General features: G+C 46.8%; 1 protein-coding gene across 1 annotated transcript in view; it reads right to left on the reverse strand.

Annotated features, from left to right (window-relative positions):
- Ror2 (receptor tyrosine kinase like orphan receptor 2) overlaps window positions 1-24,809 on the reverse strand; it is a 182,745-nt gene that overhangs the window by 147,028 nt on the left and 10,908 nt on the right. The window lies entirely within an intron of this gene.

Below are 24,809 nucleotides of genomic sequence, written 5' to 3' on the forward strand. Positions count from 1 at the left end.
CAGAGTTCACTGAGTCTACACCACCCCCTCCCTGCCCTGGAGAAGAAAGAAGTGTGCAGAGAGCTGTCTGCCTGCCTAAATTCTTGAAGGATCCAGAATTGAGTGCTGGGTAAATCTCAGCACCTCTTTCTTAATTCTACTACAGCATGGAACAATGCAGTGTCTCTGAGAACATCTTTAAAGGGCCTTCCGGAAGCCATCCGCTCCTGGGGTCAATATGAAGTCACATCTTGGCTGCACTCAGAAGAACAAGACCAGCTGGAGAGTGGCCGTGGCTTGGGGCCAAGGCTGGCCTGATCTAATCACAGAAATTTGTTTCCTGGGCCACTAATCTTTTTGGCCCCAGGAATTTTTCCATGTTCTTGCCAGGAGTCCAAACCCCTGCTCTAGGGACTGGGATGTGGCTTGGTGGTAGAGCACTTCCTAGGCTGGCTCCCAACACTGCCAAAACAAAGAAACAAAGCCTGCAGTACAAAGGACAAATTGCCAAGCACTCCTCTGGGAAGCAGACGCAGGAGGATCTTGGTGAGCTCAAGATCAGCCTAGATTATATATAAGGGGTTCCAGGCTAGCCAGAGGAACACAGGGAGACCCTGTCCAAAAGAAAAAGAAAGACAAATATATCATGTGGAATGTAGATGATTATATAATTAACATATGTAGTCACATATGAATATGGAATGTAGAAGGGTGACTGTTTAAGAAGAGGGTAGGAACCAAGGGTGAAAAGGCAATGGGGTGGGGTATGTGAATATGTATATATGATAAACATATGTGCAAGTTATCATAATGCAACCTATTATTTATATAATGAGCATATAAAAATACAATATGCAATAAAATGAGACCCTAACCCTCGGGGCACATGCACTAGCGTGTAACCCTGAAAAGACCCTGGGTCCTAGCCCTCCCCATTCCCTTAGGCCGCCGCCTCTATCTCAAATGCCAACACCAACTGAGCTTCACACTCCTTCAATCAAAATCAAAAAGTCCGGAGAATTTCTAAGCATCAGCCAGCCAATCCCACCTGTTCACAGGATGGTCATTTTCTTCCCCGCTCTGGTCACGTGAACATCCTGCAGTGCTTCCAAACACCGAAGGTGGCTGTGTTGAGAGCACTTGTCCATGTCTCAGCACTGGGATTTCCAAGAGTTATTTCTATTTTGTAACTAATAAATGGGGTTTGGCAGGCACTCTTTGAGGAAACACAGCCTTGGGAGTGAAGATAAACTGCCACTGTCTTCCAAGTAGCCAGTGAGGAAGAAAAACAAGATCTTTTGCAAAGTCCTTAAAAAGAACAGGCACCCTAAATGCTCAAGGGTTCCCACATGCTGTAGAAAAGCTCTCAAGACCAGGGCAACCAATAAGTCAACAGACTCAGCCCTTCTTCCAGCTCTCCAGCTTTTTCCCTTCACAGTGGCTCCAAAATTAATCCCCTGTGTTTACTCATGTGTTACTTATCTGTTCTCCATCACCTCCCAATCATGGAAGGTCATTTATTTCTCCATGACCCCTCTGCATTCTTCCCAGTCCCTTCAACAGCTGGAGAGCAGTACCACAGCTCAGCCACTGTGGCTCTGGCACAGATTTCCACCCCACCCCACCCCACCCCACCCCACCACCATTCGAGGGAAATCTCTGTTCTCTCCCCCCCCCCCCGTCATGTCTCCCTTATCCTGTTACTAACAAGTCTTCCATCTAAACTACTCAGCTAAGGTCACCTACAAATCATTCGAGGAAAAATAAACAAGAGATACTATTTGCAGAGAAACAATGCACCCCCCCCCCCAAAGAAAAGGCTGAAGCCCATAAAGAAAGCACAATTCATGGACAGCCTGAGGCCAGGGACACATGCATTATGCAAAACGCAGAGAGGACCAGGCGTCCTCACCAGGAATGGCCCTGGGGGCCATAGCCTTCCACAAAGAAAAGAATTACTCCATGTTGAAAGAGGCAGGCATAAGTTATAGAGCAAACAAGGAACACCCTGGAAGACTCACTGAAGGTCTGAGGTTTGGCCACCGGTCTGGAAAGTCAGGTCAATGGGGACATTCTCTTGAAGGGCATGTTGGAACCATACTCCTTCCTCTCCCTGCCTTTGCCTCCCAGCTGCCATGAGCAACTTTCTCCAGAACATTCCCCCAGCATGATTCCCTACCTCACTACAAGTCCACCACACAGAGCCAAGGGACCGTGAGTGAATCTGCCACATATTCCTCCTTATAAACTGACCCATCCTAGGAACTTGTCACAGCACAGAAAGCTGACTTACATGGACCAGCCAGAAACACTAATAAGACTACCCTGTGACCCGGGCAGCAACATCTGCCACCCCTCACATACTCTCGGGGGCCAGCTAACCTTCCAGCAGCATCCTGGAAGCAGCCCTAGAACTCACAATTCACAGAAAGTGTAAGGAGGCCTTCTTCGGAGTACACTGGTACCCCTCTAACAACAACAGAATCCAAAGAACAGCACAAGAAAGTGTTAGTGTGTCTGTGGAGAAGCTGAGGCAGACCTGCAAGATAACTCAGTGGGTAAAGATACCACCAATACATGTGTCGTGGCAGACAAATACCATCGCCCCACCACACGCATGCACGCACACGCACGCACGCGCGCGCACACACAGAGTAATAAAAATACCTCAAAAATAAAGAAACTGGAACCCTCACACATTAGTGGGAGTCACTGTGGAAACAGAAACGCTGGCACACTGTGTTTGGGTGGGACATCTTCCTTCAGTCACTGTAGCAAAGTCTGGCCAACTCCCCTAAAGTACTAAGCATGCAGTTCCCACAGGCCATGACTAGTCCACCTCTAGGCATAGACCCAAAATGACAACAAACAAGCTGCAGAAAAGATGTACATGACGTTCGTCAAGGCGGTGTTCTTAACAGCCAATCAGAAGCAACCCAGATGCCCATCGTGTGACAGATGACCTGTGGTCTAGTCACGCAACAGAAGATTATTCCGTCATAAGAAAGCAAGCAATGGCAGTCCTCCACAGCAGGCACTCTTGGTGTGAGATACTGAGGATGGCAATACAAAACCCTGTGTGTAGTGCTTTGAATGAGAATGGGCCCCATAAGCTCACATGACCAGGGAGCAGGACTGCTTAGGAAGGATTAGGCCACTGGGAGTGGCCTTGAGGTTTCAAAATCCCACACCAGCCCCCCTTCTCTCTCTCTCTCTCTCTCTCTCTCTCTCTCTCTCTCTCTCTCTCTCTCTCCTGTGCATCAGGATGTAAAGCTCTTAGCCCCATGCCCGCCTGCCTGCTGCAAGGCTCCCTGTCCTGATGATAATGAACTCACCCTCTGAAACTGTAAGCCATCCCCCAATTGAAAGCTTTATTTTATCAAGAGTTGCCTTGCTCATGCTATCTCGTTCTGACACACTAGAACAGTAACTAAGACACTGTGGGTTTCCTCCAAACCCATAATTTTCATCAAACCAGAGGAAAAACTTCGTACCAACCCCAGCTGTGGGGTGTTCTGTCAAACTGACAGGCTCTACAGAGACGCCAGGGCACCACACAAGTCAAGTGTGAGACCCTGTCACAGTAAAGAGCAGGGAAAGAGACAGAACAGCCATGGTCTGAGTGGAACCTGAAAAGAAAAAGGACATCAGGTGAAAACAAGGGCACAGGACTGAAGGGTAGATTACTGTCAACATGGTTCCCCAGTTTTGAGAAAAGCACTACACTCACAGATGTTAGTAAGTAGGGAAGTGTGGGGGGCTTGAGTGTGCCTGTGTGCCTGTGTGTACTCCTGCAGGTATACACACACACACACACACACACACACACACACACACACACACACACAGTTTAGGTGTGCATGCGTATGAGTGGACATGAACATAGAGACTAAGTTAACTATAGCTGTCATTCCTCAGGCAAAGACCACCTGTGTGTGCGTGTGTGTGTGTGTGTGTGTGTGTGTGTACACAGTCCACCTGTGTGTGTGTGTGTACACACAGCCCACCTGTGTGTGTGTGTGTGTGTACACACAGCCCACCTGTGTGTGTGTGTGTGTGTGTGTGTGTACACAGCCCACCTGTGTGTGTGTGTGTGTACACAGTCCACCTGTGTGTGTGTGTACACAGTCCACCTGTGTGTGTGTGTGTGTGTACACAGTCCACCTGTGTGTGTGTGTGTGTGTGTGTACACAGTCCACCTGTGTGCGTACACAGTCCACTTGTGTGTGTATACACAGTCCTCCTCTGTGTGTGTACACATGCACAGGCAAGTACAGATGGGTGTACACACCCTTGTGTGAACACATGAAGGCCAGAAGTCTGCAAGTCTGTATTAAATGTCTTCCTCTATTGGCCTCCACAGTTATTTATTTATTTATTATTATTATTATTATTATTATTATTATTATTATTATTATTATTATTTGGTAAGACCCCCCATTGAACCCAGAACTCACTGACCCAACAAGACCAGCTAGCCAGCAAGCTTCGAGGCTCCCCTGACTCCCTACCCTCCCCGTGCAGGGTACAGCCCTACACCACCGTGCCTGACTCTTGTGTCTGATGGAGACTCAGACTCAGGTCCTCATGCTTGTGTGGCAACCACTTCACCAGCTAAGCCATCTCTCCACACTCACACTTCATTTTTTTTGACACAGGGTCTTGTGCTGGAACTTGACAATTTAACTATGTTTGCTGGCCAGTGAGCTCCAGGGACCCACCAGACTGGACTCTGCCTCCTCAGCCCTGGGACTGCAAGTGCAAACTACCACAACCCACATTCTCACACTCTGGGAATTGAACTCAGGCCTTTGTGTATGACCGACTCAGCCATCTCAGCCCTGACTTTATACTTCTGTGAACTTTAAACTATTCTAAAATTTAAAAAAAAAAAATCTTACTTCTGAAAGGAACAAAGTGCCGATACTCATAGGACATGAATGAACCTTGAAAACACTGTATTGCATGAAAGAAATCAACCACAAAAAGGCACATATGGAAATGATTCTATTTATATGAAATATCAGGAAAAAAAGAGCTCTTGGAGCCCAAAGCACACACAGCTGCCAGAGTCCTGGGAAAGCTATGATTGTAAGGGGTACAAGGTTTCTTCAGGGGGCAATGACAACATTCTAAAATTGATTATGGTGTCAGTTTCAGGACTGTGAACACACTAAAGAACACTGGGTTGTGTTCCTTAAAGTGCTGTTTTCTGGCATGTGGATCACAGAAAGCTGTTATTAAAATAAGAGCCCAACAGTGGAAAAGTTGAATCACACACTTCACACAAACATGATCTTCAATAATGCATTCCATTTGGGAGCCCATTTAAGGGTACAGAGGAGCAATGTGGAGCACTGTTACCATGTCTCCTATCTCCTACCTGGCTCTGCCTTAGTTTCCCCTTATTAACGTCAGGCATTAGCCTGCCACACGTTATATCAACAAAGCAGTTTTGATGGTGAAGAGAGGCCCACGCCTTCATGTATCCCCCCACAAACCTCAAATGGAGAATGATTGATGCTATCTTTTTTTAAGTAAATGAAACTCTCTCAATAAGAATGAGATAGATAGATAGATAGATAGATAGATAGATAGATAGATATAGACAGACAGACAGACAGGCAGATCAAGTAAGATCTGGGTAAGGGACTAGGACCACCATTCCTCAGGGCAAAATAAGAGTGCTGGTGGCTGGGGCTATAGCTCAGTTGGTAGAATGCATGGCTGGCATACACTAGGCCCACAGTTTAATGCCCATAACTTCAACAAACTTCAACAAAGCCAGCAACAATCACATGAGAAGACCCTCACAGCACTAATTATCAGAAAAATGTAAAACAATCCCACTGTGACATCACTTCATACCAAGATGGCTAAGATGGCTGTTTCAAGAGAAATGTTGACGCTGGTCAAGCGCAACACGGGGGAGTCAAATGGCCTGCTCCACCAGTGCCACCCACCGCCCTCCCCTTCAGCTCACATTCATCTGTGCACATGTCACACCCCTGGGCTCTGCTGGCCACACCCTTGCCCAGCCCTGCTCCATCTGTATCTCAGGCCAAAGGTTTTTCCAGCTAAAAAACAAAAGCAGCATTAACAACAAAACAAGGAGGCAAAGAAGCAGTTGCTGATTAGCTCTCAGGAAGGCAGCAGACACCCAACATAGTAGGAGCTTGGTGATCCGTGGAGTCAACAAAGCAGAGGCACTCAGCATGTTTTTGTAGCACAAGTGGCTGAAATGACGAGGCAAAGGCACCGAGCCTGGACGTCCATAAGAAATTGGTGTCAATGGAGGCTCCAGTGGGGTGCCCTCTCAACACAGTGGCCACCAAGCTCCATGCTTGGCTGGTGCAACTGGGAAACTCACTTTGTACTTTAAGTTAATTTCTCTAAATTTTAATGAAATAGCCAGATTGGTCATGGCTATCAACTAATTATGTAATATTATAACAATAATAAGCAAACTTTGGGCATCTTGAACCTTCCACGATAAGAAAATGTCATTATTTAAATGAATTTTTAATTGGCAAGCAAAACAAAGCTATGGCAAAGGGCTAAAGAAAAATGTACAAAAATCTGAGTGAATAATTTCGACTCAGAGTAACATGAAAAGCATTAGAGGACTTCAAAGACTACCTCATAATTAGCAACAATGTGATTAGGAGAGCTTGTCAAAAAGGAACCACTATCACTCAACCCATTCACTGTACTGTTTTAGGGGAGAGCCCGGGGTATAACAGCACTCCAGAATTTAATGGTGACGGACACATGGGCAGAGAAGACACCAATAGGATCTTGGAGACAAGGTTATCTCCTCAGTAAGGAACAAATAACATGGCTTCCATGAATATGTAAAATTTCCTTTTTTCTTTTGAGAGAGAGAGAAAGAGAGGCAGAGAGAGGGACATGTGTGTTATGTTATGAAGGTACATGTGTGGAAGTCAAAGGGCAGCCTTGAATGTCAGCCTCAGGAAGCCATCCGCCTCTTGACCTGGAGTCTCTTGCTGGCCCAGAGCTCGCCATTTGTGAGAGGTCAGGCTACAGAGACCTCCAGTGATCCACCTGCCTTTCTGCCCCTACCCAGCACTGGGATTATAGGAATGGGCCACCATGCCATCTTTTTTATTTAGGTTTTTGTTTGATGATTTCATTGTTTTATTTTGGTTTTCTGTTTTTGGTTTAGTTGGGTTAGTGGGAATTGAACTGAAGTCTGCAACAAAGAATTTTCTGATTGGACTGTCTTCCCACCCTCACTTTTCTATTCTTGAGACCCTGCTGACTATGGAGACTACCCCACCAAGAGCTGGAAAATCTTGGGGGCAGCCGGGCAGTGGTGGTGCACGCCTTTAATGACAGCATTCAGGAGGCAAAGGTGAATCTCTGTAAGTTCGGGGCCAGCCCAGTCTACAGAGTGAGTTCCAGGTCAGGCTCTAAAGCTACAGAGAAACCCTGTCTCGAAAAATAAAATCTTGGAGGCAGCCAAGGGCTGGTTCACTGACCTTTCCCAGTGCACCAGAGCCCTGCACAAAATCACACCAGAAAGTATCTCTACCATCAAAACTCCAAAGCTAATCACCAGCAACCAGACAGCTAGAGACCCCCAAGGTTCCCCAAGCTAACAGAACTACCCAGGCCAGTCCTCATTCTCTCCTACACCACTTATCCCTAACCTCAACCCTAACTCCAACTCTAACGCTCCCCTATACAGCCTGTCCCTCCTGAAGAAATCCAAGCAAGGCTTTCTCTTTGTCCTGTCCCCCTGCCCTTGCCCTGCTCCCTCCCCTGGCTCAGTTATCCTCCCAAGAAAAGCTGATGTTTCTTGGGTGGCCCTGGGTGTCTTGTTGGAGTGCGTTTCCTTCTCACCAGCAATGCAAATAAAAAACTCTTCCCATGTAAGTACAACTAAGCGGGGCTGGAGGATGATGGCTCAGAAGTTAACAGCACCCACCTGCTACTCTTGCAAAAAACCTGGGGTTAGCCGGGCATTCGTGGCGCACGCCTTTAATCCCAGCACTCAGGAGGCAGAGGCAAGGTGGATCTCTGTGAGTTCGAGGCCAGCCTGGTCTCCAGAGCGAGTGCCAGGATAGGCTCCAGAGCTACACAGAGAAACCCTGTCTCGAAAAAAACAAAACAAACAAACAAACAAAAAAAGAACCCGGGTTTGGTTCTCAGCATCACATGACAATTCACTTCTCTGTTAACTAGTTCTGGGGGATCCTGTGCCCTTTTCTGACCTCTGTGGGCATCTGGCACACATGTGGTGCAATACATATATGTAAACTCACACATAAAGTAAAAACAAGTAAATACTGTCTTTAAACAAACAAAAAACAAAAACAAAAAACAAAAACAAAAAAACACACCACAATGTGGTACTGAGCCCTGACGGGCACACAGAGAAAGACATCACACTCCTAGGGACACTGCCACTCACAGGAGCTGCTGGGTAGAAAGACCCATTCTCAGGAGCTCAGAATGTCCCGCTGGATTTGGATTCACCATCAAAGGTTCTGACTAAGCCATGCTAATGCATTCCATGACCCCACCCCCTGGATGCCTGAAATCACGGACAGTAGTGATCCCTATAAATACTGTTTTTTCCAGTACACACCTACCTGTGGCAAAGTTTAATTTAGTGAGTAGGCACAGTAAGATTAAAAATAACTAACAGTTGGAGAGATGGCTGAGGGGGCAGAAGCACTTAAATGGGAGTCGAATGGCTGAGATTTAGATCCCTGAGCCCCATGCAAAAGGGGAAGGAGAGTGACTTCAGTATATTGTCCTTTGACTTCACACACACACACACACACACACACACACACACACACACACGCACACGCACACGCGCACACACACGCGCACACACAATAAAACATAAAATGAATTTTAAGAAAAGAAAAATAACTGACAATAAAATAGATATTATAATACTGTAATAAAATTGCCAGCATTATTCCTCTTGTGTTTGGGGCCATTATAAAGTAAAGTAGGGTATGCTTTGTAGCAAGAATAATAAAAGACCCAGAGATAGATACTGGAGTTCAAGCTTCAAGCTGAAGATCAGAGACGGACGCACAAAGCCAGTAGATCTTACCTCTACCCAGCTGAAATCCTGTCTCCACAAATCCTCAGAGGCAAAAGCTCTCAGTTCTTGTCTACTCCTGCCTTTTATTCCTTTCTCCACCCAGCCATATCCCTCCTGTGTCTCCACCTCTCTAGTGCTGGGTTTAAAGGTGTGTGATACCAGGTGCTGACATCACCTTTGTGTGAGATGTTTCTTGTAGGAGTGGATCAATTTTGTGTAGTCAGTGTGGCCTTGAACTAGTAGAGGTCAGTCCACCTCTTAATCCTGAGTCATGGGACTAAAGGTGTGCGCCACCGCTGCCTGACCTCTATAGCTGTGGCTGGCTTTGCTTTCTGAATCCTCAGGCCAGCTTTCATAAATCATAAATCATACATCACCACAATACTTGAACACAAACATTGCACTATTACAAGAGTTGACCTGATAACCAAAGGCCTACAAATGCAGTCACAGGAAGGGCAGCGTACATGCTGTACGTACATTAAACAAAAATTCTGTGAGACACTATTTCTGGGAAGACATGAACAAATATCTCCTTATCCCAAACAGGGAAACCACAGCAGACATAAGTCACAACAGCACCAGAGTCCAGCTTGGCGAACCAATGAGTTTGCTGGGGTTACTTATAGGGTTACGGGTTGGGGGTACTTACAGGAGCAGGGGTGACTTGAGGGCAGCTGTGTCACCAAAATCCCACCCCAGCAAGAGGCCACGTATGGAAGCTGGAATCCTAAAGTTCTCCACAAACCTAAAGGCGGCAGGCACCAAGATTGTCTTCTCCTCCGGAGTCCTTACTGCTTCCATAACCTTGGAGAGGGAGGGGCCTTGTGAATCTGGTCAGTTTCAGAGAGTCCCTGAGATTTGTGGGTTGTTTGCTTTCTGAATCTTAACTAGTCTTGCTTCAGAATTTTCTGAGCTTTAAGGAGCTTCCTGCCAAGAGAAAACACTTGAAATCAGAAGAAACTGCTGCTCTACAACAAAAATGGAGGTGCCCTAAAGGGAAGACAAAGGAGGGCACGAGATGGCACCACACCTCTCAGCGCGGTTGGCACGCAAGTCAAACTTAGAACTTCTTCACTTCTAGAGTTTTTCATTTTATATGTAAAAACTGAAAACAGGGGAAATTAATCTGCACACCAAAGAGTTTCTGTACTTCGTGATCTGATCAAGGGACCCACAAGAACTCACACCCCGCACTCCAGGCCTATTTAGAAGGCCACCTGACATTTATAGTCTAAAGAATACAGAGCTCGCCTGACATGACTCAAGTATTGGGAACTAATTCTAACTATAGCTCAAAATATTGAATGGAAATTTCATTAATCAACAACCTGTGAATCTTACTCTGGTTCCACTTTATGTTGCCAAAGGGCTGAAGGAGAAAACCAGGGAAGATTGCCGGCAATGGATGACAATGTTCTCTGCAGATTGCTGGGTTCATGCTACTTATTTAGTATGTTTGCATGTTGTAGCTCTGAGTGACCTGTGGAGAACGGTCATCCTCTCGTGGTTTCCATAAATCCAGACACAATGAGCCTCCACATCCAAACTTCTCCTAACAGTTCTCAAAATAAAATCCTCCCAGGGTCCAATTTGGGGAACACAATGTCGGAAAACACAAAGCAAGTCACTGTACGACTATATGCAAAGTTCCTTAAACCTAACCACTTGGGACCCAAGGAAGCAGTGCTCAGCCACTGTCACACAAGAGTCACAGGTGCCACTCCTGGCCAAGGCAGATTCAAGCCTAGCCCACTTGGTCAGTGAGAGTTCACTCAGATTACACTTTCCAGTTAGACAGCACACGAGGACAGCTTCACAGTGGCATGGCCAGTGCACAGAATGAATTCCATCCTGCAAAGGAAATTTCATTGTTACCCAGATAAGGAAGGAACACCCACTGAGTAAGAGACAACAAAACACACAGAAAGTGGGCACTGGGATTTTCCTTGAGAACCTGCTGTGGTTTGGATGAAGGTCCCCAAAGGGTCCACATGAATGGCTTGGCCCCAAGGAGTATGCCCCTGAGACAGTAGAGCCTTTGAGAAGAGGGTTCCATTGGGAGGTTTTAGGTCAATGGTAGTATGCCCTAAAAGAGGACTGTGACCCCAGTCACAGTCACACTGTTCTTGCTCCTAATGTGTGTCCAGTCTAAAATACAACCCTGCTGTACTTTGCTGCCTTCACTAGAAAACCAAGAATGAGGCCACCCTGCAGAACTGAGAGCCAGACGCTAGGACTTTCTCTACTTTTAAGAAGCCTGTGTTGTGTATTTCATTATAATAACACAAAACTAAAACAGGCCCCATGGGAATCCTTAGTAGGTCCATTTGTGATCCCAAAACAATACATGGCACAAAGATGTGTCACTCCATTCCCCTAGCTGACACACTCCATCTTTTAAAAGCTTGAGAGAGTCAACTCTAAAATATGGAGAAAGGTGAGGATAATCAGGTGAGCCCCAAAACCCAGCCCACCTCCAAAGAACCCCAGGAAGGGACTCAATGCCTGCCACCTCTAGTGGCATTATCACAAAATGTTCCACCAATGAGTGGCAACTTCAAAGATGCATAAAACACCAAGCATTCCCAGGGACTTAATACCCACTACAGAAAACACCAGGGAGATTTTCCACAGAATTCTGGAGGTCACTGCACAACTTATAGGCAGTTCCACAGGCCAGAGGCCCCTTTCTTCTTACTGTTTATGCAGCCTTAGGGAGGGAGACTTTGTGAATCCATCGGTTTCAGGGACTTCCTGAGACTTTTGAGTTGGCCACTTCCTGTGTCTTAAGTAGTTCTCTTCCAGGATGAGATGTTTCAACCCAGAAGAAACTCCTGCACGACACTTTCTGAATGAGCAACTTTATCAGCTATGAAAACTTCAATCTTACAGGCTTAACACCCTTACTGTGAAGACACAAACTCCAAACTGCTCCAAGATTCAAAAGCTTTTGCACATCAACCTAGCAGCAGAAGTAGAAAATGTGACATCTGGCCACTGTGACGGGTCATGAGCAAAAGACAGACATACTACCATGCTGTGCAAGTGGCTTCTCAAGCTTTGTGTGTTAAGTGTGTACAAAACAGAAACGAGCCTCATGCTGAGATGCCACTCCCCCGTAAACATACATTACATGAATGAAAGTATTGCAAAATCTAAACAGTTCTAAAATCTGAAACAAATCTGCTCCCAAACATTTTGGATAAGGGATATTTAACCTGTAGTAACTTAAGACAAAAGCATTTCACTTCTGGGAAGCAATGCCACAGATGCTCAAACGACTGTCAAACAAAACCAAACCAAACAACAAACAAAGGCTGTTTCAGATATTGCTTAAGAATCAGAAGACCTGTGAAATAAACAATGCTTACAATGTGACATAAAAGTAAAAACTGGGACTGCTGGGCAAAAAGCTACCAACAAGGACAGGGCAGGGGAAAACTAAGAACAAAGTCTGAAAGAAGACACCCCAGTGAAACCCATTATTTTGTACGCTAACTTAAAGCTACTTAAAAATAAACTAAACATTATCTAATGATAGATATTAGCTATGGTTTTTGTTTGTTAATTTTTCGTAATAAGGAAGCTGGAAATGTACTAATATGGAAAGGGGCTTTAGTTTTTGTTTTGTTTTGTTGAGTTAGGTCTCATTATCCTGGGTTGGTCTTAAACTCAGTATGTTCTCAAGGGTGGCCTTGAACTCCTGATTGTCCTGGGCCTTGCTCCCGAGTGCTGAGCTGCCAAGGCAGCAGAACCTGCATAACATGGGAAGACCCACAGGAACGGTTACAATGAGAAGCCTCTCCATGTGTGGTCTGAAGCGGCTGTGCCTAGAAACCATTATGAAAAAACAGTGCTAAGTGGAAGAAGCCAGTTTCAAAAGCCACATGGTCCATTTCAATGAAATTTCCAGAACAGTCAAATCCTCAAGGACAGAAAGTAGATTAGTGCTCACCAGAGACTGGGAAATAGGAGGGGGGACAGGGATCAACTGCTATAGGGTGTGGGGGTTCCTTGGGGGGGGTGGAGGAAAGGTTCTGAAACTGCATTGTAGAGACGAATGCTCTGACAGCCTCAACTGCCCACTGACACGATGTTAACTGCCTGGGAAGAGTGTCTCAATGACATTCATAAAAGCTGGTCCGGGGCTGGAGACATAGTTCAATGGTTGAGGGCACTGTCTACTCTTCCAGGGGACCCAGGTTCAGTTCCCAGTATCTAAATGGCAGCTTGCAACTGTCCGTAACACCAGCTCCAGGAGATCTGACACTCTCTCCTGGCTTTCTGTGGGCACCAGACATACAAATGGTACAGAAACATACATGCAGCCAAAAGACTCAGACACATAAAATAAATGAATGAATGAATGAATGAATGAACTGTTAAAAAAAAATAAGGAGGAAGTCCAAGTCAAGCAAAGCTTGCTCAACTCCCCATTCTCCATCCCTGATTTGTTTTTGTTTTTTTTTTTTTTTAAGTACACTCAACATCACAGCAAGTTCACAGCAGGATCCATTTTCTGGTTGGTGAAAAAAAAAATAATCTTGAACAGCTCACTTTATGCTCCACACTGGCCTTCACTCTTTCTGTTTTGTAGTTCATCAGCCAAGATTTTACAGCCTGTGGAAATACAGCCGAGTAGCAGAACTCTGACTCCTGCTTCTTCTTAGAAGTACATTTCTCTTGGGTAAGAAGATAGATGCATTCAAAGTTTGGGATAAAATGAATCCCATCTGAACTCTGAAAATATAGTCAACCCTTCACTAATGAGGGGTAGGTAATTGGTAAAGTGCTCTACCTTGTGAAACAACGGATTTTCCCATTGAAAGAAAGGGTGAGGGTGTTTTATGTTCAAAATGAAGTTTCCTAACAAAAAGGGTAACACACTGAATACTGCAAACTGCAAGGGAAAACTGAAACGCATCCAAGTCAGTTGACTCATGAGAGAAATTATGCTCTTGGCAAAACTATTAACACCATCAGAAGACAGAGTCCTTCCAAGTCGCATTCCTGTCCTGAGTAGTCAGTCAGTAAGCTCCTTTGTAAAGAAGCTATCTTCTCTCAAGCCCCCAGAGTCACCTGGGCCACTTTCAGTAACCTAGTCCCCTGAGCCCAGCTCCCTGGGCATCCACCTCCATCACCCATCAGTGTAGTGACTCAATGCTTCTTCAGAGGCTCTGGCCAAGCACCCCGCACCCTGCTCTCACCAAGCACCCCTGCACCCTACTCTCATCCTGCCTGCAGCATCCCCCTCTTTGTCCTGCAGGAGGATTGTCCCCCTGCTCAAAAGACAGGACAGTGCTGAGCTATCCAAAGGACAAAAGTTACTTCCTAGAATCCCTTCCCCCCTTTCTGTTGCCCCCCCCTCACACACACACACACACACACACACACACACACACACACACGCACCACGCACGCACCACACACACACACACCAGGAGCCCAAGCCTTCCTACAGGTCCCAGTCCCCAGAAGGGAAACCACCTGATTCTTACTTCAAAGGGCTCCCAAGTGTCCATAAATCACAAGGGTCGACAGCCGCATCCCAGCAGCAGTGATGATGTTTGCTTTTGTTGGCTTTTGCCTTTACCCAGTCCTCTGTAAGGGGAACAAGGGCCAAAGGACAATAGGAGACTGGGTGTCCTAGGCCTGGGTTTTGGCACAGGAGTCCTTAGAGGATCCAGGCAGCTGATCCTGGAGAGCCGCATGATACCTGGTGGACCTGGTCCACTCTGAAACCTGAGAGGGCCCTATGAAGAATTGCCTACCCCATCACAGCTTCAAATCTAACCACGGCCCTCCTCTCCCTAGACAGTGAGAAGGCACTGGGACGGGCGGGCAGTGATCCGGGAGCTGTGGGGAGAAGGCCTCTGCTGCATAAGGGCCTGCAAAGAGACGTGCCCTGTATATTGTGGTCATGGCGGGGGGGAGCAGTCCCAATGCTCCCAGCAGGACAGCTGTGTTCTGATCCCAGCTGACCTAAATTGTGCAGAGGCACGCGGGGACAGGCAATCCACGCTGCTGAACACAGTAGAGAGAACCGCTTTCAACTACACTCACTCCAAGAGTTGTGTCTCTGACTCTCCACGATAGCGTTGACCAGTGGCGGGGGCAGTGTCGGCTCCCACCTCAGGCCCCAGTCTCAGCGACACTTTGCCGGCAGTGGAGACCTCATCCCTGCTAAATTCCTGTGCCCTGACTCTGAAAGCAAACTCAGCACCCAGCAGCACATAATAAGCACTTGCTCTCAGGTGTCTAAGTCACTTTGCTGGGGCTTGAGCGTGCATCTCAGAAATTCACACTCCGAAAACTTAATCCTCAGATTTTATGTTAAAGTAGTTTGAGGTGGGGCCACTGGAAGATAGGGTTAGATGAGCTATTGAGGCGAGTGCACCTGGAAAGCTCACCATGTCTCTCCACGAGGCCCTCACCACATAGCAGCACCAGATTCATGGACTGCCAGCCTCTATAGCCATCAGCCAGACAGTTCCTTCTTTATGACTGGGGTTTATCACAGCAGCTCACACATACTGGGCCCGCATTAGCCCTTCTCCCAGCCCTATTCATTACAACTTAGCCCAACTGCTCCACTCTGCTGTAGCTGCCAAAACAAAGCACTGGCTACAGGGCAGCTACACAGCTACTGAAGCCGAAGGCGGGAAGGGGAGAGGACGAGTCACAGGGTGGCCTCTTCCAGTGCCCACGTAAGCCACGGTTCTGGTCTGCTGCCTCATCATACGCCAAGCTGTTCCTCCCTGGTCAGCACTTTCTCTACTGTGTCCTTCTGTGAGTGTCTCCTCTAAACCCTACCTTTTGCTGTTGTTGTTGTTTCCAGACAGGGTTTCTCTGTGTAGCCTTGGCTGTCCTGAAACTCACTCTGTAGACCAGGCTGGCCTCAAACTCACAGAGATCCTGCCTCTGCCTCCTCTGCCTCCTGAGTGCTGGGATTAGAGTTGTGTGTGCCACCGCTGCCACCACCACCCAGTTAACCCTCCCTTTTGTAAGGACACTGCTCCTCAGGAATAGAACTCACACCAAAGGCGTCATGGTCTCATCTCCTGAAACCCACTCTCCAAAGGAAGGTCACAGTCTGAAGAACCAGGAGTCAGGAACACAGCATGTCTTCCTCTTTTGCAGAGGGAACCACTATTCAACCCACTAGTATAATATTCATATTATAAAATGTCAAAATGACCCTAATGCCCCTGAACTGGAAAGTCAGGGATGAGAGACGGTTCTATGGGTTAAGAGCCTGCTTACAAAATATGAAGGCCTAATCTAACCCGGATATGGTGGCTTCATCAAGACTAGTCCTGGCTGAGGACCAGGCAGATCCCAGGGGGCTCACTACTGCCAATCCAGTTGAAACAATCAGCTCCATGTCAGTGAGAGAATCTGTCTCAAAAAAGAAGGTGTGGCTACCACACATGCTCACAGGGGCAGACAGACAGACAGACAGAAGAAGGCACTCACACATGCGCGCGCGCGCGCGTGCGCGCGCACACACACACACACACACACACACACACACACAAACACACACACACAGAGACTGGAAACTTGGGACTACAGAAATAGCCATACACCCCAGATTGTCATTCTTGTGGCCACCTACTGAAGGAAAAAGAATTCTTACAGTCATGGTGTAATGTCCAGGATTTCAATTAAGCAGAGTTGGCCAGGGAAACAGACTATCTGGGAAACACCAGGAGACACGATGGGCCTGAGTAGGGACAAACTTACACAGTCTTCACCATAACACGAAATCGGTCTGGAGCAGAATGAATACTAAATGGTTTAGAAAGCTCAGACAGCAACCCGTCCCTCCCCCACTCCCCAAGAGCAGTCTGAAAACCCAGAAGAACAAAACTAAATTTCTCTGTCTTAACCTCCACCTCTCTAACTGCTCACAGGACACCCCAAAAATCCATCTGCACCCCTGATGCCGTTAAGAATTGTCAAAACCTGGCATAATGGCACTTGGGAGGCAGAGGCAGGCAGATCTCTAAGAGTTTGAGGCCTTCCAGGTCTACAGATCAAGTTCCGGGACAGCCAGGGCTACACAGGTCTCACAAAACCAAAACCAAACAAAACGAACAAACCCAAATTGTTGGGTTACTCACTAAACTGGTTCACGCCTGCTTGCTCATAAACTCTGGTTTTAAAAAACAAGATGAATCGTGATGAAGTGAAGGACTCCTGGTATCAGCAGCCCCCACCCCATTAGCCAGCACAGGTCTATCCACAGCTTATTCCAGGACCCACTGGGTACCAAAATCAATAGACATTTAAGCCTCTCAGAGAAAAAAACAAAACAAAACAAAACTAAATGTTCTGACATAGTCCATTCTTCCCATGTGAGAGCAATCATCCCAACATTGCCTACAGGAACACAGCACCCACAGGAGACCCCGTCCACACAGCCCACATAACCCTGTGTGCACACAGTTCACACGACCCCTCATCTACACAGCCCACACAACCCCCTGTCCACATGACTCACAAGGCCCAGTATACACCTTGTGCACACGGCTCACACAGCCCCTCATCTACATGGCCCAGTATACACCTTGTGTATACAGCACTCCTGCATTATAAGCTCTCATTTTGATTTTTGAAACTTTCCTCAATTTCCTCTTTTGAACATTTTCAATCCATAGTTGAATAAAAGGGGCACAGCATCTTAGGATAAAGATAGCTACCTTTCCGGATCTCTGTGAGTTTGAGGGCAGCCTGGTCTACATAGTGAGGACAACCACAGCTATACAGAGAAACACTGCTTCATAAAACAAACAAACAAAAAGCTTAGCTCACTGGAGCTCCTGAATCCCCAACCACAGCAGAAGGCAGCTTCTTTATTAGAATGAGGAAGAAAATGAACAGCCTTGGTTAATGTAAGACACCACTCTGCACCCTAAGATTTTATTTCAAGAACAGTCTGTCCAAAGCAGAGCAGAGAAGGGTGGGAAGGAGCAAGTGCACTGAGAGTTTAAAGGACCATACACAGGACACATGACGTCTGGTGCACTCCTACCTTGTCCGGCCAGAAAGATTTAAAAATCCCTCTGTTGGGATCCACACAGCCCTGGGCTCATGTGTAGTCACTGTTATCTGCTGTGTGACCCGTGCTGGAGAAAGAACACTGTGGATTTAGCTTCCCAGCACGCAGATTGTCTGTGGTTTCAGTATACCAAAGCCTCATGCTCATTGTTCAGCAGACCACAGAGAATGTGCCAGCAGGCTGTGCCAATGAGCCCTGACCTGAAAGTGGCAAGCTGCACACCAACTGCCATACCCCCTACCCTGCTCTGATTCCTGCCACTCACTGTCACTTAGTCTCGAGAAGGAGTGAAGAGCACAGGAAACGGCATTCTAGCTTGTGCTGACTTGAAGACTGCGTCAAACTCCTTTTGTAAATTAGTGGCCTTTTATATTCATTGCTCTGCAAGCGACTTACCTTATACAACACTGACCATTAATAATACAACACAGTTGTCCCAAATAGGTCCCTTCCTGGGCCTGCCAATCTTGCTTTATGACCTGATTCTTGTCCTGGGTTAGGATGTGATCACCTGAGCTAGAGTCATTTCTGGTCAGTTAGAGAAGGCCATGTTGGCTCTCTCTGGTCTACTTATTTATCATCCCCTCACAGATAAGGAAAACTATGGAACGGAGGGCATGCACCTTCTCAGCTCAGTCCATCACTAAGACAGTACTCACTCAGCTCCCCCCAACTCAGTCCTCGTAATCTCTGCACTGACCAGGTGACCTCTTGTTCAACATGAGTCTCCTGGCTTCCTCGACCTCACCTAGTCATTTGGTGTTAAAGTCCAGTGTTCCCTCAAAGTTCATGGCCACTCAGATTTCAGATGTGACCCACCCTGAGAAGCCTCTTTGAGGCAGGAACAAGGAATTTAAGATGAACGCATCTAGGATTCAAGGTGAAGTCTAATAATGGCTGTCTGGACTGAAGGAGTGAGGCCTTGTGAGGACAGAATAGGGGTTAAACAGACGCGGGTGCGAGACAGGAACACCAGAAGCCACCAAGAAGTGGAAGATGGAACGAACATTCTCCCCCCCCCAAAAAAATCCAAACTGTGGACCTTCCCGCTCACTGTACTTCTGCCTCCCAGAACAGTGGGAAGAAACATTTGTGAGACATGAGTTCTACAAGACTCACGTATGTTTTTCTGACTTATTTTCTGTCAGTATTGAGGCACAGACTTCTACCCTGTCTATGCTTGTCTCATTGTCCCACGTTTGGCCACTGGATAGCCTTCATGCTGGCTGGCAGCTGTCAACATGCCCAATTGTTTCAGACCACTGACTCGAGACACCAAGAACATGTCTCAGGCTTGGCTTCATCTTCCCTATCATGGGCATCTTCAGCCATCGATCGCTCCGAGGCACTCTAGCTCCTGAAATGTGCAGCAGGATTTAGAGGAATAAAGATTTGGGAACTGGGAACACTCCATGCTAATGAGGTGCTAAGAACAGCTGTTATGAAAAAAAAAATGAACATGGTTTAAAACTATGTGTCTGCTATTGAGTATTACATACAGTGTGGTCACATAGGAGTCGTGAGTCATAGCGACTCCTCCAATGCCAACCCACTCCCCCAGATCTTCCCTCGACTTCCCCATCGCACACCTGCATCCCCACTCGTTCCAGAGAGAAGCCTGGTTGCAACACTTAGCATGCTTCTCACTCACTCAGTCCTACCGTTTCTACAAAGAGCCCATCCCCATTGGAGACCTGTGCTATCATGGGGAAGGCCAGGCATGTTTGCAGACCGCGTTTGGTTTTCCCATCTGCGGAAGGAAGCTACACAATCAAAGAATCACTGATAGGAACTAATTCTCTCTTGGGTCCCATTGTTGTCCTGTCTCCATATATAATAAGACTTGCTTACCTACTGGCATTCAGTTTCAGTTCCCTGGACCTTGTCAGGACTTATCATTACATTTTCCCAAAGTATTTGTTTGTTCAATTTGAAACAGGGTCTCTCTACATAGTCCTGGATGGCCTCGAACTCACTATGTAGACTGGGTTGGCCTCAAAGTCACAGAGATCCACCTGCCTCTGCCCCCTTGGGCTGGGATGAAAGGTGTGCACCTCTATACTGGGCTTTAACATTACAGTTTGAGTGAGTAGAGGTTCAACATGTTCCAAAAGGCAAAGCAGACCAAGGGGTCCAGAAAACAATGACCAGAAGGAACACAATGGAGGCTGAAAGGTTTCCCTACAAGATCAGAAACAAACAGGGGTGTCCTCCTTGAATCCATGTTCAAATCAGTGGTGGAAGGTCAAGATCGAGCAATTAGACTAAATAAATAAATGAGAAGTACAATTGTCTGCCCGCAGCTATCTAATACGATCTTATATGGAAGCTAAGGTCCACAAAGTGCTAGCTCAAAAAATACATTCTGCAATCTCACAGGAAAAAAGAAATTAGACTGTATAAGCTTACTAATATCAAATAACACACACACACAAAGGAAATTAAGAAAGCAATTTCAATTATAATAATACAAAAAAAGAGAGAGAGAATGCCTAGTCGTTGTTAATTGTGGAAGCAAAAGACTGCAGACCAATAAACATTGATGAATGAAATGAAAGACTTAAATACATCTGTGTTTATGAACTGAAGACTAAACTGTAAAGAAACCAACACACTGAACACAGCCTACAGATTCAGTGCAATTCCTCACCAAATCCCAGCTGGCCTAATGTGGCTAAGGATATCTGCCATGAGCCCAGTAAGGCCAAAGAAGTAAAGGTATTTTTTTTCTGTTTTAAATAATTTTTAACTTAAATAGTCACATGTGTCTGGCAGCTCCTATATTCCGCAGCATAAAAGTTACAATGAGTTCAAGCCAAAATGTTTCTGTCATTTAACTGTACATCCGGTTAGCTGTCCTTCCATGAGGGTGTGGAAGCCATTAGGCTGGGGTATTGGTGATGGTGGAGGAACCCTCCCCCTCTCCCGGAGGTTCAGGGCAGCAGCCACATTCTCCTGGTAACATCTCAGAAGTGGCAGAGTGCTTGCCAAAGCTCATTCCAACACAATTAAACACACACACACACACACACACACACACACACACACACCATAAGGGCTTGAGACCTTCTAGAGGCCAAGATACTTAGTCGAATTAGGCTCAATATTTTTTTCTGTAATTATTTCCTTCCCTTTGGCTTTTTGATAGGGGGTGGTATCAGAACTTAAAGAAAACACCCCCCCCCAAAATCTCATCAGTGAGCTAACCAAACCCAAAACACCCCCGTTTTCAAAAGTGTTATGAAAACCTTCAACATGGTCTAACCAACCGCTTCTTGGCCTCTCTGTCAATATAACTTCAAACAGATTACACCCCAGACAGTTTTTATGAGCACTGCACATGTAAGCAGAGCTGTCCCACCCTCGTTTCCAACTTGGCAGGCTCTTCAACAAAACCAAATAAATACATGCTAGGCAAAGGGGCTGAGGAGCACCAGCCAGCATAGTTCCCGGGCTGCAGCTCCTCTAGTTATTTTTATTTTTTTTTTAACTCCAAAATTGGAAATGTTACACCAGCCATTGAGCCCTCAGTGGGACTAGTGGATCAATGGAATGGTGCAAATCTAAGACCCCCTCCAAAGCCACAGTGGCCAAATGGGTCCCTTTTACCCAAAGGCTCTTCACCCAAAATGACTAGTAACCAACCACACACACCCTAGAAAAACATAACCCTGGCTCTGCTTTAAAACCCTGTGTGTTTGGCATCAGGGAGTGGGGTCCCCTCTAAGTGGTCACTGGAGTTTCCCCCAGCCAGAGAACCCCGAATGGGGTGCATCAATCAAATCCAGTGGTCACCAGTGTGTAGCAGGGAAAGATGTCTACCGTCGTTTCCTCTCCAGGTCCCCAGACAACCAGCAGATAATTTCCAGGAGACCTATGTCCTCTAAGGGGACCGACCCTCCATGAACCTTCAGGCAGGCATAACATTTAGTAGTAGTGGTTGTAACCAGTGCTTCCTAATGATACCTACCCCACAACCCACTTTAAAGGAGAGTCTGTTCCCGAGTGAAATAACTCCCCAGGGTATTCACCTCCCCTACCAGTCAAAGGAGCCCCGCCCTGAGTATCTGTCCCGTTTCCTTCAGAAAAGATCCCTTCCAAAACAGGCCTGAAGGAAGTGCTTGTTCCTGCCAGGCTTCTCAGTCCCCCAGGGGAAGTAGAGACTGTTTAAAGGAAGAGTGAGAGCCTCAGTGCAGGTCACACAAACACCAATGACAGCTAGGCTCCAAGTAACCAACAGACACAACGGTCACCAATAAAAATAGACTTCACTCTGCTGCCTTCATAAGTGGGCAGAGGACATTCATTAAAACTGCTCCCAGAAATGCACATTTTTTAAGCCAGTGGTTTTGTTTTTGTTTTTGTTCGTCATGCAAAAATACCAATCAGAGTTCTTGTTGGCTTTCTAATTCTATCAGGTTAACTAAACCAAGTACAGCCACAAGGCTGGGAGTGGTAGAGTGCCAGCCTAACCTGCATGTGGCCCCTAGTTCTGTGTCCTCAGGAGAAAATAATGTTTGGGGCTGTTTTGTTTTAAATGGAACCTGATTGGTTGAACCCCTCTCCTGACACTGTATCCCACAGGGCTCCACGATGCTCAGACTCTCAGGGTGTCAGTCTTCTCCACTGGGAGGTCAGGGTTCAACTGGAAATTGTCATTCAACACTGAAAGGTTTCAAATGTGTAGCCATTCCTTGCTTGGTACTCAGCCATCCATAATAAGAAAAATATGTTGCACTACATAAACAAAATCTTTTCTGTTTCCACAAAGTCTTCTTACATGAGATGATCTCATTCCTTATCTTCTAAAAGAGTGTCCTTGGGTATTGTGACCATCACTCCAGGGATTTAGGCCAGAAGCAGACTGGCCCTGCCAAAATGAGTGGCAGGGGAAGGTTAAAGGTCCTGCCCCCCCCCAATTCTAAATCCAGAATCACAGAGCAGGCGTTTGTGTCCTTAGGGAACAGAGCCTTCCTATGAAAATATGGGAAAAGAACATATATGCCTTTAAAGTCACCTTTCCATGTATGTATATCCCAAAACATCTCAGTATAGCACTCCCAACTGCTGAGACTCACTCCTGGACAACAAAAAATGTCCCAAATACCCCAATTTCCTGTATAATTTCCCAATCTCTCTGTCTCTCTGTGAGTGTATGTGTGTGTGAGTGTGTATACCTGTGTATGTGAGCCTGTGTGTATTGTGTGTGTGTGTGTGTGTGTGTGTGTGTGTTCTGTGGGCCTAACTAGCAAGCATCCAGAAAGAAGAGAAACACAGCCTTCTCTTTCTATAGAGGGAGTTTCATTTCACTACCAAAGAAAAATCACTTCCACATAAGGCTCAAAAAAAAAAAAAAAAAAAAAAAAAAAAAAAAAAAAAGGGTGGGGGAGCAAAAGAAAGGAGAGAAAGAAATTGCCTCTGATGGCTTTCTCCATCAGATGCATTCCATTCCACCTGGGTGAAGGCTGTACTCAAACTGCTTCATCCAAAATGTTCTGGTTACAAACTTGATTTTAAGTGAGCAAGGCTTCACACTCCTTTGTCACCTGGGACCTCTCACCATAGCAGACCCCATCCCCCACCCCAGCTACATCTCAAGAAGCCCCCAGGCAGTAGGATTAGCAAGGGCCTCCTGGCTACCAGCAAGGCCGAAATCCCTGTGGAAGAGATCAGTTTATGTCCTCCAAGTTAAAAAAGAAATTCTTGATGGTAAAGTAAGGGAGAATTCCTGGAGGGGCTGCTTGGTAATGACATCAATTTAGAATGTGTTGACTCTCTCAACCTGCGCTCAGCTGTTCCTGCGTTTCTGGACAGATGCATCAATGCAAATCAAGTCATCAGAAACCGTGGACGCCATCAACATCAGCTTAAACCCAAAGGCCTCCCCCTCCCACGCCCACCCCCTTGGGCGGGATAAGAGAAAGCCCACTGCACAGCAGGACTCGGGAAGAGCCCGGAACCCTGCTGCCTGCCCCTGCTCCCTAATTCTCACCTGCTTGAAGGAATGCTGGAGACTGGGGACACTGATGTCCCTGTCCCAGTATGATGTATCTCAGGCAGTTAGGAAACGTAAGACAAAAGCCTTGAGTCCCTGATGCCCCTGGGCCTGGAGGCTGCGCCTTCCCACACCCAAGCCAGCAGGGTGCAGAGATTCAGGCCACAAACCTGCTGGCCCTCTGGGGGTTAGCACACTGGGAGGATCGTAGCCACCTCCTCAGGCCACCACAATCATTTCTGCCCAAGTATTCTCCAGAACACTTCTGTGATCATTGACGGGGCCTCTTGAGCCCTCCCCAGGCACGCGCAGACTCCCCCAGAGGAGTAGGAAACACTACTGGGGGCTGGGGAGCCACTCTCCTTTCAGCCGCGCAATATCACGTCCTGGGGGCCAAGCCCCCACTACGCAGGGCCCGCCAAACATCACTTTGGCAACAATCACAACAAAAGGAAAACCAAGACCTTCGACCATGCGTCCCCCCCCGTCCCTGGGAAAAAGACTAACTCGTCTGGGGACAGAAGAGGTACAAGGGATGCATGTGGACTGGAAAGGTGACCTGGGATGAATCGACGGAGTCCGGGTCTTGGGACACACGGAGCGCGTCTATGGGTACACTTCGCGACTGGAAAGCACTTGAGAAAAACCCCCTGCCGCTGCCCATCCCGGCCTCTGGAAAC

The sequence above is a fragment of the Cricetulus griseus genome, chromosome 3, assembly GCF_003668045.3.
Source record: "Cricetulus griseus strain 17A/GY chromosome 3, alternate assembly CriGri-PICRH-1.0, whole genome shotgun sequence".
Taxonomy (NCBI): Eukaryota; Metazoa; Chordata; class Mammalia; order Rodentia; family Cricetidae; genus Cricetulus; species Cricetulus griseus.